This window comes from Pteropus alecto, unplaced genomic scaffold, assembly GCF_000325575.1.
Source record: "Pteropus alecto unplaced genomic scaffold, ASM32557v1 scaffold86, whole genome shotgun sequence".
In the NCBI taxonomy this organism is placed as follows: Eukaryota; Metazoa; Chordata; class Mammalia; order Chiroptera; family Pteropodidae; genus Pteropus; species Pteropus alecto.
In genome coordinates, this window is record NW_006442109.1 from 1,978,857 (window position 1) to 1,992,462 (window position 13,606).

At 39.0% G+C, this 13,606-nt stretch overlaps 1 pseudogene; it reads left to right on the top strand.

Moving 5' to 3' along the window:
- Window positions 1-13,186: 13,186 nt before the first annotated feature.
- On the top strand, window positions 13,187-13,305 carry LOC112469842 (annotated as a pseudogene).
- The last annotated feature ends 301 nt before the right edge of the window (window positions 13,306-13,606 follow it).

The window sequence follows — 13,606 nt, forward strand, 5'->3', positions numbered from 1 at the left end:
GCTGAGACTAGAGGGCAGGGGACAGGAAGGTAAGGTAATCCATAAACATGAGAATTCCCAAAGGATAAGCTTCAGGTAACTACCTATCTTGTGTTCACTACACAAAGACATATGTCACATTTTTATAGCCATATTCCCTCATGCAATGATTATCAGGTTTCTACTGTATATTCCATAATGACATTACTTGATATCATCTATAAACTAAATTCTAAAGTAAAACATTGTCCTTAAAAGAGTTTTCCTCATGCTTTTCCTCTCCTGACTTTTTACCTTATCTTGGGCTCTCTATGGCCTTCCTCTTAGTCTCCAAAAACCTTTGAAGAATCACTGACAGACCACACATCTAGCATGGGGTACTGTCCTAATTCCCGGTAAAGAAGAAAAATGCAAGAGAGAGAGAGAGAAGAAAAGAGAAACAGACAGACAGACAGACAGACAGACAGAGACTTGAAGTCTAAACACCTCCTCCTATAATCCTAGGAATATAAAACTCAGGACACTAGAGACTCTGAGACCTGCTACTCTATACCAGTCATTTTCCTCCTTGATGAGGAACCAACATTCTCCCTCTCCTTTCTTCTGTCAACAAGCACTGATGCTGGCAGCTCCCCAGCAATCAGTGTTCCAACAGAGGAGCCCCATCCCCAGGAAAAAACTAAAGGTAGTATTATTATCTTTATCAATATTTAAAGAAATATGAACATCAAGAGTTTAAGATATTTATTAGTGTAAACACCAGAAATGCCATTTGGAGCACATATCTTTTTATTCCACTAGGATTTACAATCTATTAGGCCCATCACCTTGCCAATGACCTCATCCCTCTTGTGTCCTCACTTTCCTCCTCTTTACCCTACTTAAATTCCATGATCCATCATCATTATTCTTCTCTTGCAAGCACTCTTATCCTCTTTGCTCCTCTCTCACTGCATTGTACTGGTAAATTCTCATGCCTGATTAAATCCAACTTTCTGTCTATTCTATGCCTGCACCCCTGCAACTGAATGTGCTGGAGGAGAACACACATCCATGCTGGCTGATCTCATTCTAAATGCCTGGTCATTATAACCTCCGGTGGACCAGTAATGCTCCCTAGCTATCATTCGGTAACCTTGCCCAACCCCTCTCCCATTCTCCTCAAAAATTCTTCTCTTCTCTCCTCAATCCTTCACAGCCTGCTCACTTATCATTCACTTGCTTCCTATTTCACCAAGAAATTAGAAACATCCAGAAACATCTCCACATCCTACCACCACATCTCCCCATCTACCAGCATCAGAGCCCATATGCTCTGCTTTTCCTCTTCGGACTCTGAATGGATTATTGGGGCTCTCAGCCAAGGCCAGCCCCCACTTGTATACTGGATCCCATCCCCTCTCAATGCCACAAGGCTATTTCTCTAGCAATTCTCCCCCTTTCTTCTGCATCAATTTCCCTCCATTTTCTTGGACCATTACCATAACATAAACATGTTCTTGTTTCTTTGGTTAAAAAAAAAACCATCTTTTGACACCACATTCCCCTCCAACTACTGCTCCATTTCCTCTGCACCTCTTGACAACACAACTCTTCAAAGAAGTTTTTTATAGTCACTGGTAATTTCTCTCCTCCCTTTCCCTCTTTAACCCAATCCAATCACCGCCCCATCCTGCAAACATTAAAACTGTTCCTCTATGATCACTAAGGAGCTCCACATTGGCAAATCCATCAGTCAATTCTCAGTCCTTGTTTTATTTGAGAACATTTTATGTAGTTGATCACTTTCTCCCCATTGAAACACTTGACTTGTCTTACAGGACACCATGCTCTACAGAGTTTCTTCCCACTTGTTTGGTTACTTCTTTGTCAGTCTCCTTTCTTGGTGCCTCTTTGCCTCCCTGATTCTAAGAGTTGGAGTGCCCAGGGCTTAGGGTTCTGACCTCATCTTTTCTCTAACTATGTTCAATTCCACAGAGGACCTCCTCAGTTACACAGCTTTAAAAACCATCTCAAACTTTGTCCAAATTTATATCTCCAGATCGAATGGCTCTTATGCTGGGTCCCTAATGTGAAACCAAGATCCAGTTTCCATTTTGCTCCCTAGGTATGTTAAGTGGGTTTCTCTCTTATTTCCCTGTCTAACATCACAGTCCATTAAGGCTTGATACCTTATGCTGTTCTTATTGGTTCCCATCAAAGGACTCGGAACCCAACACCTGCCGATAGACCTTCCTAATACTGCCTAGGCTTCCAAATGTCATCTAAGGAGGAGGAGGAGAAAGAAGATAAGAAAAAGAAGGAAGAAGAGGAAGAGGGGGAGGAGAAAAAAGACTTGTGGATGTTGTGCACAGCCCCATGATGTTGAATGTTGCAGACTGTCAACTGTCACCCTTAGGGAAAACACAGCAGGCCTCTTCCTGAGCAGTCATAGGCAAAGTCATTACTTTTGTGAACTTATTATGGTCTAGACAGAGCCTGATCCTTGTTATTGCAAATCAGAAGCTTCATATTTTTAGAAAGTCCATTATTCTTCTTAGGACAGACTGCCTAATCTACCTTGTTAGTCATATGAGGTGGTCACCTACACGTGATACATCAAACCTCAGTACCAGTTTATTAATTTACATTAAGAAATAACCATTGTAGGACCTGGAATACTCAAAACCACATGAACAACAGATTCTCTCGCTACCATCAAAAGTTTTGAAAATCCACTCCATGCTCAAAAGCTAGTATATTAATTTATAGGAAAAAAATGGGTCTCTTGGTGAGCATAATTCTTGAAGGTCATGTGATCTGTGCATTGTTTTTCTCTGTAGACTTACATAGGAAACAAAATCATAATCACATTTTAGAAAAATGATAGCTAATCACATTGTGGCCAGAGTGACTTTTTTCAAAGCACACATTTGACCAGGTCACTCCTCTAAAACTGGACATTGTTCTTATGAGAAAACAAAATCGCCAGCCTCCTGGCCCTACATGGTCTGACTGTTTCAGCCTGTCTTCAGTATCAGAATCGGTTAAGAGTTTGGGTTCTGCAACCACGATTCCATGGTTCAAATGCCAGTTCCTCTTCTTCTAAGCTCAGGTGATTTATTTACTTATATTGCATCATAGTTTCCTCTTCAGTAACATAGGGGTAAAGGTAGTAATTATTTTTAGGATTGTGATGGAAATTAAGAGAGTAAACCACTTTCAACAGTGTCTGGAACCTATTAAGTACTCAATAAATGTTATCTATTACCTAAAACCAATCTGGATCCAGCCGCTCCTGCCTTCTGCCATCTCCCAAATATGCTGCCAACCTGGTTCCCGGAGCAAACACCGTTACCGTGAGAGGTACTCTCCTTATACCTCCTTCCACTGTTTAGCTCCTACATGTCCTTCTCCTCTCCCCACTGCAGTTAATTCCTCAGGCAAGTCTTCCTGGGGACTGAGAGCCTTCAGTCTACAGTTTTCTTCCTTATGTGAATGTGCTTTCCTCACAGTCTGGAGCTGGCTCAGGTCAGTCCTCTGCCTAGAGAGGTAATCTCCATAGTCAGTCCATTTTTCCTAAAACCGACATAAGCCTGATACATTGGAGCACCCCATATTAATTTCTTTGAGTAAATGTTCACTGGATGCTTACCCTAGTATGAAAAGACTGGCCAGGCCGGGTCTTCCAGGGGCAAAGCTAGGACCAGCACCACTAACTTTTGCCACAGGGACTCTATTAAACACCTCCCAGGGCTGCCCAACCCCCCTTCTTCACCTCACATTCTTTCTTTGCATGTGTTAATACATTTGCTCAGGTTTCTTAGGGCCCTTCTAGGACCTAAGAAAACTTTGCATACCTATGCTCCGTTTCAGTCCACGTTGTTTTTAAAGTTTTGTTCTCAATGGGTATCTTATTTCCCTCATTTCTAAGTTCTGGCAAGGGCGTGTGAGGGCTGTTTCTTTATATCTATTACTGTCAACACACCTGTACCGGGATTCTATCTATCAGGGGAGACACCCTGGTGTTTTGTATCGGGCGAGTGCATGCTCACCTTCCCGTATGAGCACTCCACTTTCCACACTGAACTTCTAAAGCCCGAGCTGGGTGTGCCCTACCCCCATGGTCCTCCCCTAGTCTGCTTACATTCCTGGCAGGGTCCTAAGATAGAGCGCAGCAGATACTGTCAACGGGAGACACAAGTCCACTTAATTAATGGAGGTAGGTGTCAAGTGTGTTTTTCAATAAGTGAAGAATACAACACTGCTCTGGGGATTAATTATTTTGTCTTAAATGAAAATATTAAAGCTGACCTGAGGACAAGAGGAATAAACACAGAGGTTGTTGTTACCACCACATATTTGCACTATACAGTGAGACAGATGCAAATCCCCAAGTCAGTACCAAGTCAGGCAACAGTGACTTCGGTTGTAAAGATTCTATCCAGTTCTTCAAAACCTCTGTCAAAAAGACTCGATTGTGTATTAGCAAAAGTAATTGGTCTACAACCCATTCTGAAACCCCAGAAATCTGAAAAGCATTGCTCTGGGATTTCGTACTGTGTCCATGATGTTGAGATCTGGTTTCAGCCAGAGACGTGTGTGCAATTGCCAAAATGAAAGGAATGGTCCGACCCAAGCAGAATTTAGCAGAAGGTAAGAAAGAACACAAAACTCAGGTTGAAGAAAGCCTCTCCCTGGGGTATTTCTCATCCTTTATTTTTACCCCAGATCCAAGACTTGTGGTTAATTCAGATAAGCACTTGACCTTTGTGGGTGCTTATCCAAAGTCAACCTTCCCGTGTCTGAGGGTCACCTGTAACTCATTAATCTCAGTCCATTATTGTTTTGCAGGGATGTCTGTTCCATTTAAGATATAAAACTCCTATACAGATAACATGGTAGGTTAATGCACTCACCTTTCATTCCCTGATTGCTGGGTTCACACTAAACTCAATTCTGTTATGAGTAAGGATTACGTTTTGATATGTTCCCATCCCCAGGAGCCATTTGTCTATAGGTCTTCACATTCTAAAAGATGTTGCAGGCATCAGCATACTCTTTGGGGCCCTATACAGGAGATTCCAGGGAATAGAATGGCCCAGAGGTTACTGGGTCAGGATTGGAGAGGAAAGAACTATTTAGGGAATCTTGCTGAGTGCATGCTTCTGAGGGTGCTATCAGTCTTTTGCCGCTCTCAACGCTTAAGATGAAAACAAGGCCATTATCACTTTTCAAAAAATAGTAAATTGCTTTATATAGAATCTAGTATTGTTATGCCGTCTTTCCTTCCTTACAGCAAGAAATGTGCTAGCAGGCAGTCGGGAAGAGGCACAAAGTCTCTGCAGTTTTTTGAATATCACCTTTTGCAAGTATTCTCTTGTTTATGATTTAACTTCATTCCCTCTTCCATTAAGAAATGCAAATCTATTACCATCACCTGTAGCAAAAACTGAGGTGAAAATCTAGAGGAAAATGACAACCAAGGGTTCAACTATTCTCTAAGGTCAGAGTGGGTGGCACGGTAGCTCTGGAGTCAGACACTATCCTGGGCCTGCGGCTTAAAACCTTAACCTCTCCCAGCCTCAGTTTCATAGCTGTAAAATGGAAGTAATTAGAGCGCCTACCACAGAGAGTTATTGTAGGAATCAAATAAGATAATGATATGTAAAACACTTAGAACAATATCTGACATATATCAGGGGCTCAATAAGTATTCGCTGTTACTGGCATTTAATTGCTCTGATTTATGCTATAAAAAATGGAAAGATTATTTTTTTAAATCTTTGGCTTCCTCTTCAACCACTTGTCAGGTGACTGAACCCCGAAACAATGCTTCCGGTTCTTCCTACTTCGCACGGCCACACCACTCTTCCCTTGCCCCCTCTCCATGCCCCTTGAATTCCAACCAGTTAAAGTACAAGGGAGTGGTTGAGGAGTGAGGATGGTGCAGCCCAAACCGCCTCACTTCATTAATTTCAGCCAACTCCTGCTGCTGGCCACGCTGCCACTGCCTCAATTACCCTCGGTGCTAACAACGGAAAGCAGCGCACAAAGGCTTTCACTGGATAGCAAGAAAAAGAAAAATGTACTGTCGATACATATTACTCGTCAATGTAAATGCTTTCAGAAGCCCTTCGCTGCTTCTTTTCATGTTCTTCGGGTCTGAGAACCATTTAGAGAAGCCCTGCTGTTCTAGCACCCTAAGGACATGTAAGAGGATGCGCACAGGCAGCTGAGAAACAGAGCTTCTATTTATGTGGAGCAAGCAGGCCTAGATCTTTGACTAACAATAAGCGGAATATCTTAATCACAAGCATTCTGAAGTCATGCCAGGTGGAGTGCTTAGTGTTTGCCTGCTCGCTTTTCTTTCTTTTTAAAAAATACAACTTGGAAAGACACTGACACATGCAGGTTGGCTCTTATTTCAGGATCTGTTTTATCTTCCCATTAGGAGGGTTGGTAGAGAGTTGGCACTTAAATATCAGTCCAAATTCCCACACCAGGAGTGGTCTAGAATTTCCAGAAAACACAGGTACAAGGATGGCACTCTTTTGGAAAAGAGAATTGGAAGACTTACTTCCCTTGAAACTGTGTTTGCGTAGTAAACAGGCTATTGTTTGAGGTCCATGTTTACTGGAGGTGAATCTGTAGGGCTGCTGAAGCCCCCCTCTCACTTGGTATTTTAATAACTATGGCTAGCAACTCATTCCCCATTCATTTAGAAGCCCTTACTACATGTTCTAATGTAATGTCTTCAACTGGGATAATACATTAGCATAAAGTTGTTAGTAGGGTAGGAAATGAGATTGTTTATCTGCCTAGAAAGATGCCCGGCACAATAGGTGCCCAAAAATATTTGTTGAATAAATTTATGATTTTGTGGAAGCTACTAAGGTAAAAGCCTCTGCCAACAGAATAACTGATTCTATTTTTAGGGTTTAAGTTAATCCTTAAAAGATATTTAGAATGACTCCCTTCCCCTGATTTAATTAATAAAATAATCTTTGTATGGAACATAGAAATTGCTTAGTGATATGCAGTATCACTTGGCAGAGCTTTCCTGCTCTCTCCCAATATTTCTACAATTTTATTCTCCCCATCTTCCTGTAAGAATAGAACTCCCAATTTTAGTTAGCTACATGGCTTTCCAAATAAAGATTCTTTCTCCACTTGCACTCCCTCTGCAGCTAGCTGTAGATATGTCACTAAGTTCTGGCCAGTGGGATGCAAACAGAAGTAATATACGTAACTTCCAGGTCATGTACTTAAAGGCAAAGAGTATGGTCTTCTCTTCTTTTTCCCTTTCCCACCAGATGGGATGCAAGTGTGATGATAGGTGCTGGAGTGGCCATCTTAGACTGTGAGTGGAAAGCTGTGTGATGGGAATGGCAGAGCAAAATACAGAAGCAGCCTGTATCTCTGACACCATCAAGGCTCTCTTCAAACCTTAGACTGCTTATATTCAAACTGCTGCTTGAGAAACTTCTATCTTGTCTAAACTGTTATTTTTTGGAATGCCTCTGTTATTTTAGCCTAATCTGTTTTTAAACAAATATTAATGGCATGCAACAGTAGGAAAGAAAGCTGAAATGAAAACTCCATTCATTTGAAACAAGAACAAGTAGAGCAGAATCAACTATTGAGCTATTAATTGGTTCTCATATTTTCCCTTGTCTAGTTCAACTACTACTTCCAGAGTGGGCTCATACTGCTGTTGACTCATGAAGGAAATGTTGGCCTTGATTTCTAAAGATGGCATTATTAGCAAGTGTGAAGTCTAGTCTGCCACCTGTTTTTTATGACCTGATGGCTAAGAATGATTTTTACATTTTTAAATAGTAGAAAAAAATCAAGAGAAAGTTTTACGGTATGTGAAAATTATATGAGATTCCAATTTCAGTGTCCATATACAATGTTTTGGCTGTATTGGAATACAGCCACATTCATTCATTTAAATATTGTTCGTAGCTGCTTTCTCATGGAGTTAAGTAGTTAACAAAAGAAACTGTATGGCCCGTGAAGCCTAAAATGTTTACTCTATGACCTTTTCCAGAAGAAGTTTGCAGCCCCTTCCCTATGACAACTTTCCTGTTGTTTTTAGTGGAAGGTGGATACATATTATTTGAATTGATTCTCTTCTCTCTGAAGTCTCAAGCTACAGGATCATATTTATGCATTTAAGGATTTTCTCAAATAGATTGATTTTAATCATAAAGAATATTTGGTTACTGATAAAGAACTTGAAAAGTAACAGTGGTTAAATTGCATGGTTAGTATTTCTGTGAAGAATATTTCATAGATTTTGATGACTGAATCTTCAATCTCACATTTCTCTTCATTTCATGTGGTATTGGTGAGAGCAAGCCCTGTTGTTAAACACCACCTTTACGGTGTTTCTTGTGCCATCTCCTTAACTACATTCCCACAGCCATTATATTAGTTCAGTTCCTTAACTGTCTAGACCAAACTTTTGCAATAATGTCCTAATTGATTCTCTTGTGCCCAGTCTCTTGCCCCATCCATCCCATGTCACCAGAGGAAACTTCCTTAAGATAAAAGTACATTGCTAATTGCAATATCCAGTTATACAGCTACATGTCCCATCTAAAAATTTTTAGTGCATCCATTGCTTACAGAATAAAATACAAACTTCTTAGGCTGGTATTCATGCTCCTTTTCGATGTGTTCTTACCCTATACTCTTTCCAAATGAAACCATTCTTTCTTCCCAATACACCTCTGTAGAACAGGCCCTGTTCTCTGGTCCGTCCTGTGTCTCTGTTCATAATGTAATCTCTTGCCTCCAAATCTACTCTTCTCTCTATCCTTACATCTTCGAAAGCTTTTCATTTTTTAAGGCCTAATTCCAATACCAAGTCTTTCACGAAGAATTCTCTGACTCCTCTCTCCCAAGCTCAGTAAGTATTATGGATACCTATGGCTTTTTTTTTTTTTTTTAGCCAACTCTTTCATGAAGAATTCTCTGACTCCTCTCTTCCAAGCTCAGTAAGTATTATGGATACCTATGACTTTTTTTTTTTTTTTGGTCTGGTATCATTCATTCACCATTCTTCTAGAAAGAATGCATCGATTTTGGAGGATGCATGCAACCTTGGGACTATAACTCAAGATGCCCACCTTGTTGATGAGGGGATGGAGGTGTGATATTCAGTAGGCCAATCAGAATCACTCCCTTGGTCTTGCCTTCCTAGCTCTATCACTCTGCAATTTGATTCTTGAGTGATGCAAGCATGGAAAACCTCTGGAGCTCATTCGCGCACTGAAGAGCCACCTATTATTTCTGCTCATGGACTCCTGTTGCTGCTCTTCTCCAGTGCTTGCCCCTGTTGGTTTCTTTGACCAGTCTAGATTTTATGGACTCCTTCCAGTGAACTCTTATAAAATCACCCACTGCCAGTTCCTATTGTTTGCAACCAAAGACACTGACTGATAGAAGTTGTGATCATTCCTTCTTCCAAACCCTCATAGTACTTTACCTATACATTTCTTAGGGCCCCTAATATTTCTTACCTTGTACAATAATTATCTATGTAATTGTTTCCTTTGTCTTATGCAACTGCAATTCCAGAATATATAGGAGGAGCAATGGGGGTGGAAGGAGAAAAGTGTAAGGAGACTTATCATGAACCTTTATTGGAATAATAACTTTTACTTTGATTGTATTTTTAAAGTCCACAAACAGCAGCATTTTCTAAATATGCTTTTATTCATACTTTATTTAAAATTTATTTGAAAAAATCCATTTCCTTCCCAGAGAACACTTATTGGAAGGAAAAATGGCATTGGAGATTATGGTGGGGCAAAATTCCCCCTTCCTTCCAAGGCTCCTTTTGATGCAGCCACTTGTATGGCTGTGTGAGCTACCTGTAACCTCTGTGGACCCTAGCACAGTGCCTTATATACCAGCAGTGCCCAATATATTTATTGGATCAAGAAATCAATCAATGGCCACTGTACCATCTTGCATCATTTTTCTTTTGCCTCTTTTCCAATGAGAATTGAAGGTGTGTGTTTTCTCACTTGGAATTTATTTGGCTTACTAATTTTTTAAATAAATAATCATTAAATGCCCACCACTATAATGGACAGTATTCTAAGTGCTGGGACTACATCAATGATCAGGCCAGATTCCTGCCACCACAGAGCCTGCATTCTACTGAGATGTATGTCTGCTCAGGATGAAATCACTTTACAACCATTTACTTCATAACTTATTATAAATGTAGACTCAAAAATGTTCATCTTTCTCTTATGTCACTCTGTGTTTCTGCCTCTTATATACTTTTGCCTCCAGCCATAATTCAGTTTACTTCTAAAACTGACCATGAACCCAGAGCTCTTTCTCATTAGTACCATTGTTTTTACTTTTCCCACTATTTCTTTTCTGTGCCTTTCAATGTTTGAATTATCCTTCAAAAACAACAGGTTATTGTTGAACCTTTTGTCCAAAGTTTCTAAAGCTCAGAAATATTAGTCACATACAGTCAATATCTGTGACTCATAGAGCCCTGGACTCTTAATAGCATAAAATTAATAGGAAAAGCTTCCATAAAATTAGCATTTAATTCTGCTTTTTAAACCTAGAAATCAGGTACCTTTGATGCATCCAACAGAAACTAAAGTTCTAGAGTTAAATTAAGCCAGAAGTTAACATGTTTTTCTGTTTCTGACAGATCCAAATTCTTATGCTGCCTATGAAATGAAAGTACAACAAAAGGAGAAGAATCTGACTTTTAAAAAGTATGTTAAGAAAAATGTGTATAAGTGCCTATTGATGACATTTTGCCCATGATTCCAGGAGTGTCACTGTTGTTTGAAGGCCATCTGTGGACTCTTAAGAATCCCCAGTCTCCATATTAAAAAACTCTGGATTTTCATTTTCCTGAAATCTTTAAAGTGAGTTCCATTTCTAAGTAGCAGGCTTAATGACAGCACTCAACAAGTCTTCCTACTCAGGCTGATGAGGCTACAGCCTCACCGAGCTTTGCACTTTTTTTTTTGCCAATATCGTAAAATACTTTGCATGAATTATGCAATTGTTTATTCCTTTTGATTCACTTCTCGGAATTTATCTTGAGAAATTACTTCAGTCAAGTCAATATTAATGTACACAAACATATTCATTATGTCATATGTGTAAAAAGCAAAAATAGGTCCACTTTTAGGGATAAGCCTTAGAAAACATATTGTGACATTGTAATTATGAAAACTCTGTAGAACCATAGAAAAATACTTATTAGTTAATGACACTTATTTTATCTTGAGATACAAATTGAGATACAAATAATAAATTTTCAAGTCATGGTAGCAAAATAGGAAATATCACGACTATCCTATTGCTACATTATAGAACTATATACACATTTGAAAGGTAATATATGCATACTCAATTCAGTAAATATTAATGGAGGTCCTGCATCACAATTCGAAGATGGCAGAACCTCTGTCAATCTGGTAGCTTGAATGAGTGCATAGAGGAGAGTCACTGACCAATCTGTTCATTTTCCCAAGGACAATGACGTGAGCAAGAAATAAACTTCCATTGTATTAAGCTATGACTTGTTTGGGTCTATTCATTACCATACCCTAATCATACATAAAACTAGACATGAGTTTTAAAATAATTTTTTAAATTTTTTATTTGAGATTATTATATACTATCAATTAAAAAGGTTTAATCATATGATCAAGCCAACTTCTTTTTTCTTTTTTTTATTTGCTAAAAATACTTAGGGTTTACCCAATAATAGTCTAAAAAGTAGACCATCTTTGTTTCTTACTTATTGATAAAGGTGATGAGAAGTAACAAAAATATAGTTAATTTTATTGTTTATTAATTGTAATTTCTTGAGGTTCAAAAGACATTTTAGAAATGTTTACATAATTCCAAATTATACTTTTCAACTGAAATTCCATGTCTCATACTTCAGCCCATAGCAGATTTTTTTTCATATTTGTACATACCTTCCAAAGAAAAACAATGTTTTTGTCTCGTAAATTGAAATATTACAGAGGTGTCAACTATGTTTAAAAAAACATGTGCTTTTATTTTTATATAGCATCCACAATAATCATTGTGGGGGAAATTAAATATGCCAGTTTAATTTCATAATCTGCAGTAAAAAAATACTTGCTTAAAATTACATATACAATTACATATACAATTAGAAACTAAATGTTGGCAGAGACATCCGTATATTGATATCTAGGTATATTTGGCAGGGTGAAAATCTTTAAAACAAGAAAAGAATTTCACAAATTGGAACAATATTCAGAACTGAAAGTAGTATGTGCATAATTCCTAGCATTCATGATTAAAACATTTTTTCATCGATGTATTTCAGACTGCTTTCACTTCTTTTATATTTGAGTCTGTCTTAGAGTGTATAGGTTAAGGTTTTCATCATAAATAATCTTTTGTTCAAGTGAAAAGAATTCATCCTATCTCAGCCACACAAGATTTTGAAACCCCCCTCATCACAAACTCTGTCTTCAGGTCAGCAGGGTGACAACAGCCCTAACAATCATTTTCTATTTCTTTCTAAATATAAACATAAGGATTTGGTGCACAGAGCACCTTACCCACAATTGGATTGCAGTGGGTATTCCCAGATCTTAGAGACACCTGAAAGCCTTGGATCTCCTGTCTCATCTTCACAGAGGCAGGAATTGTCAAACTGAAAGCCAACCAGATGAGAAATCCGGTTGTGTAAATGTAACACACTCTACACACTCTAAGGAGGCCTGCCTGCTTTAAAGTTAAAATTACCACATATCCATCATCATCTGACAATGTTAATCTTATCTGACTTTCAGTTTCTATAAGCCATAAAATCAGTTTGAACTTAGATTTCTGTGTTCGATGGCAAATTAAAAAAATGCAATGTTTAAAAGCCAGTAAATAGAAATTTACCCTCAGGCAACATAATTAATAAGCCAGTGGGGTTAAGGCTGCCCTAGCGGAGAAAAAAAACCCCACACTCCTTGTTAAGTGTGGGGGATGGGGGAAGGGCACACACCCCAATACTCTCTTCTCTAAAATGAATGTCACTCAGATTACGAATTAAAATAATCTATTTCACATAGGTAGATAATTTTTCTCATGTTTGTACTTCTCATTTGGTGTTTATGGGGAGCTCTGCAGAATGACAACATGATTTTAATGGCAGTAGGTAAAGAAGTTAGAGCTCTCAAAAAAAGGAACAGTCTAAGGCCATGCCACCCTGAACACGCCCTATCCTGTCTGATCTCTGAAGCTAAGCAGGGTCAGGCCTTGTTAGTACTTGGATGAGAGACCACCTAGGAAGACTGGGTGCTGTAGGCAGGGGGGAAAAAAGGAACAGAAGTAAAAGTGCAAATGACAGTGAGGCCACCCACAGGTATATACACCTGGTTCCTACATGGAGACAGATGCCTTGCATCTTCACGTGTTGCCCTCATGCATTGCCTTTCAAAGGTGATGCAGGACATGATTTTCCCTCTTTATATCTAGAGCTATTAAAACAACTGCACCTCTGAGACTCACAAGGAAATCAAGCGAGGAAAAGTGAAGATGGACTTACCAAGGAGTAGTCATTAAAAATCTGAAGGACTACTTAATGTACTGTAATGGTAACTTCATGCCC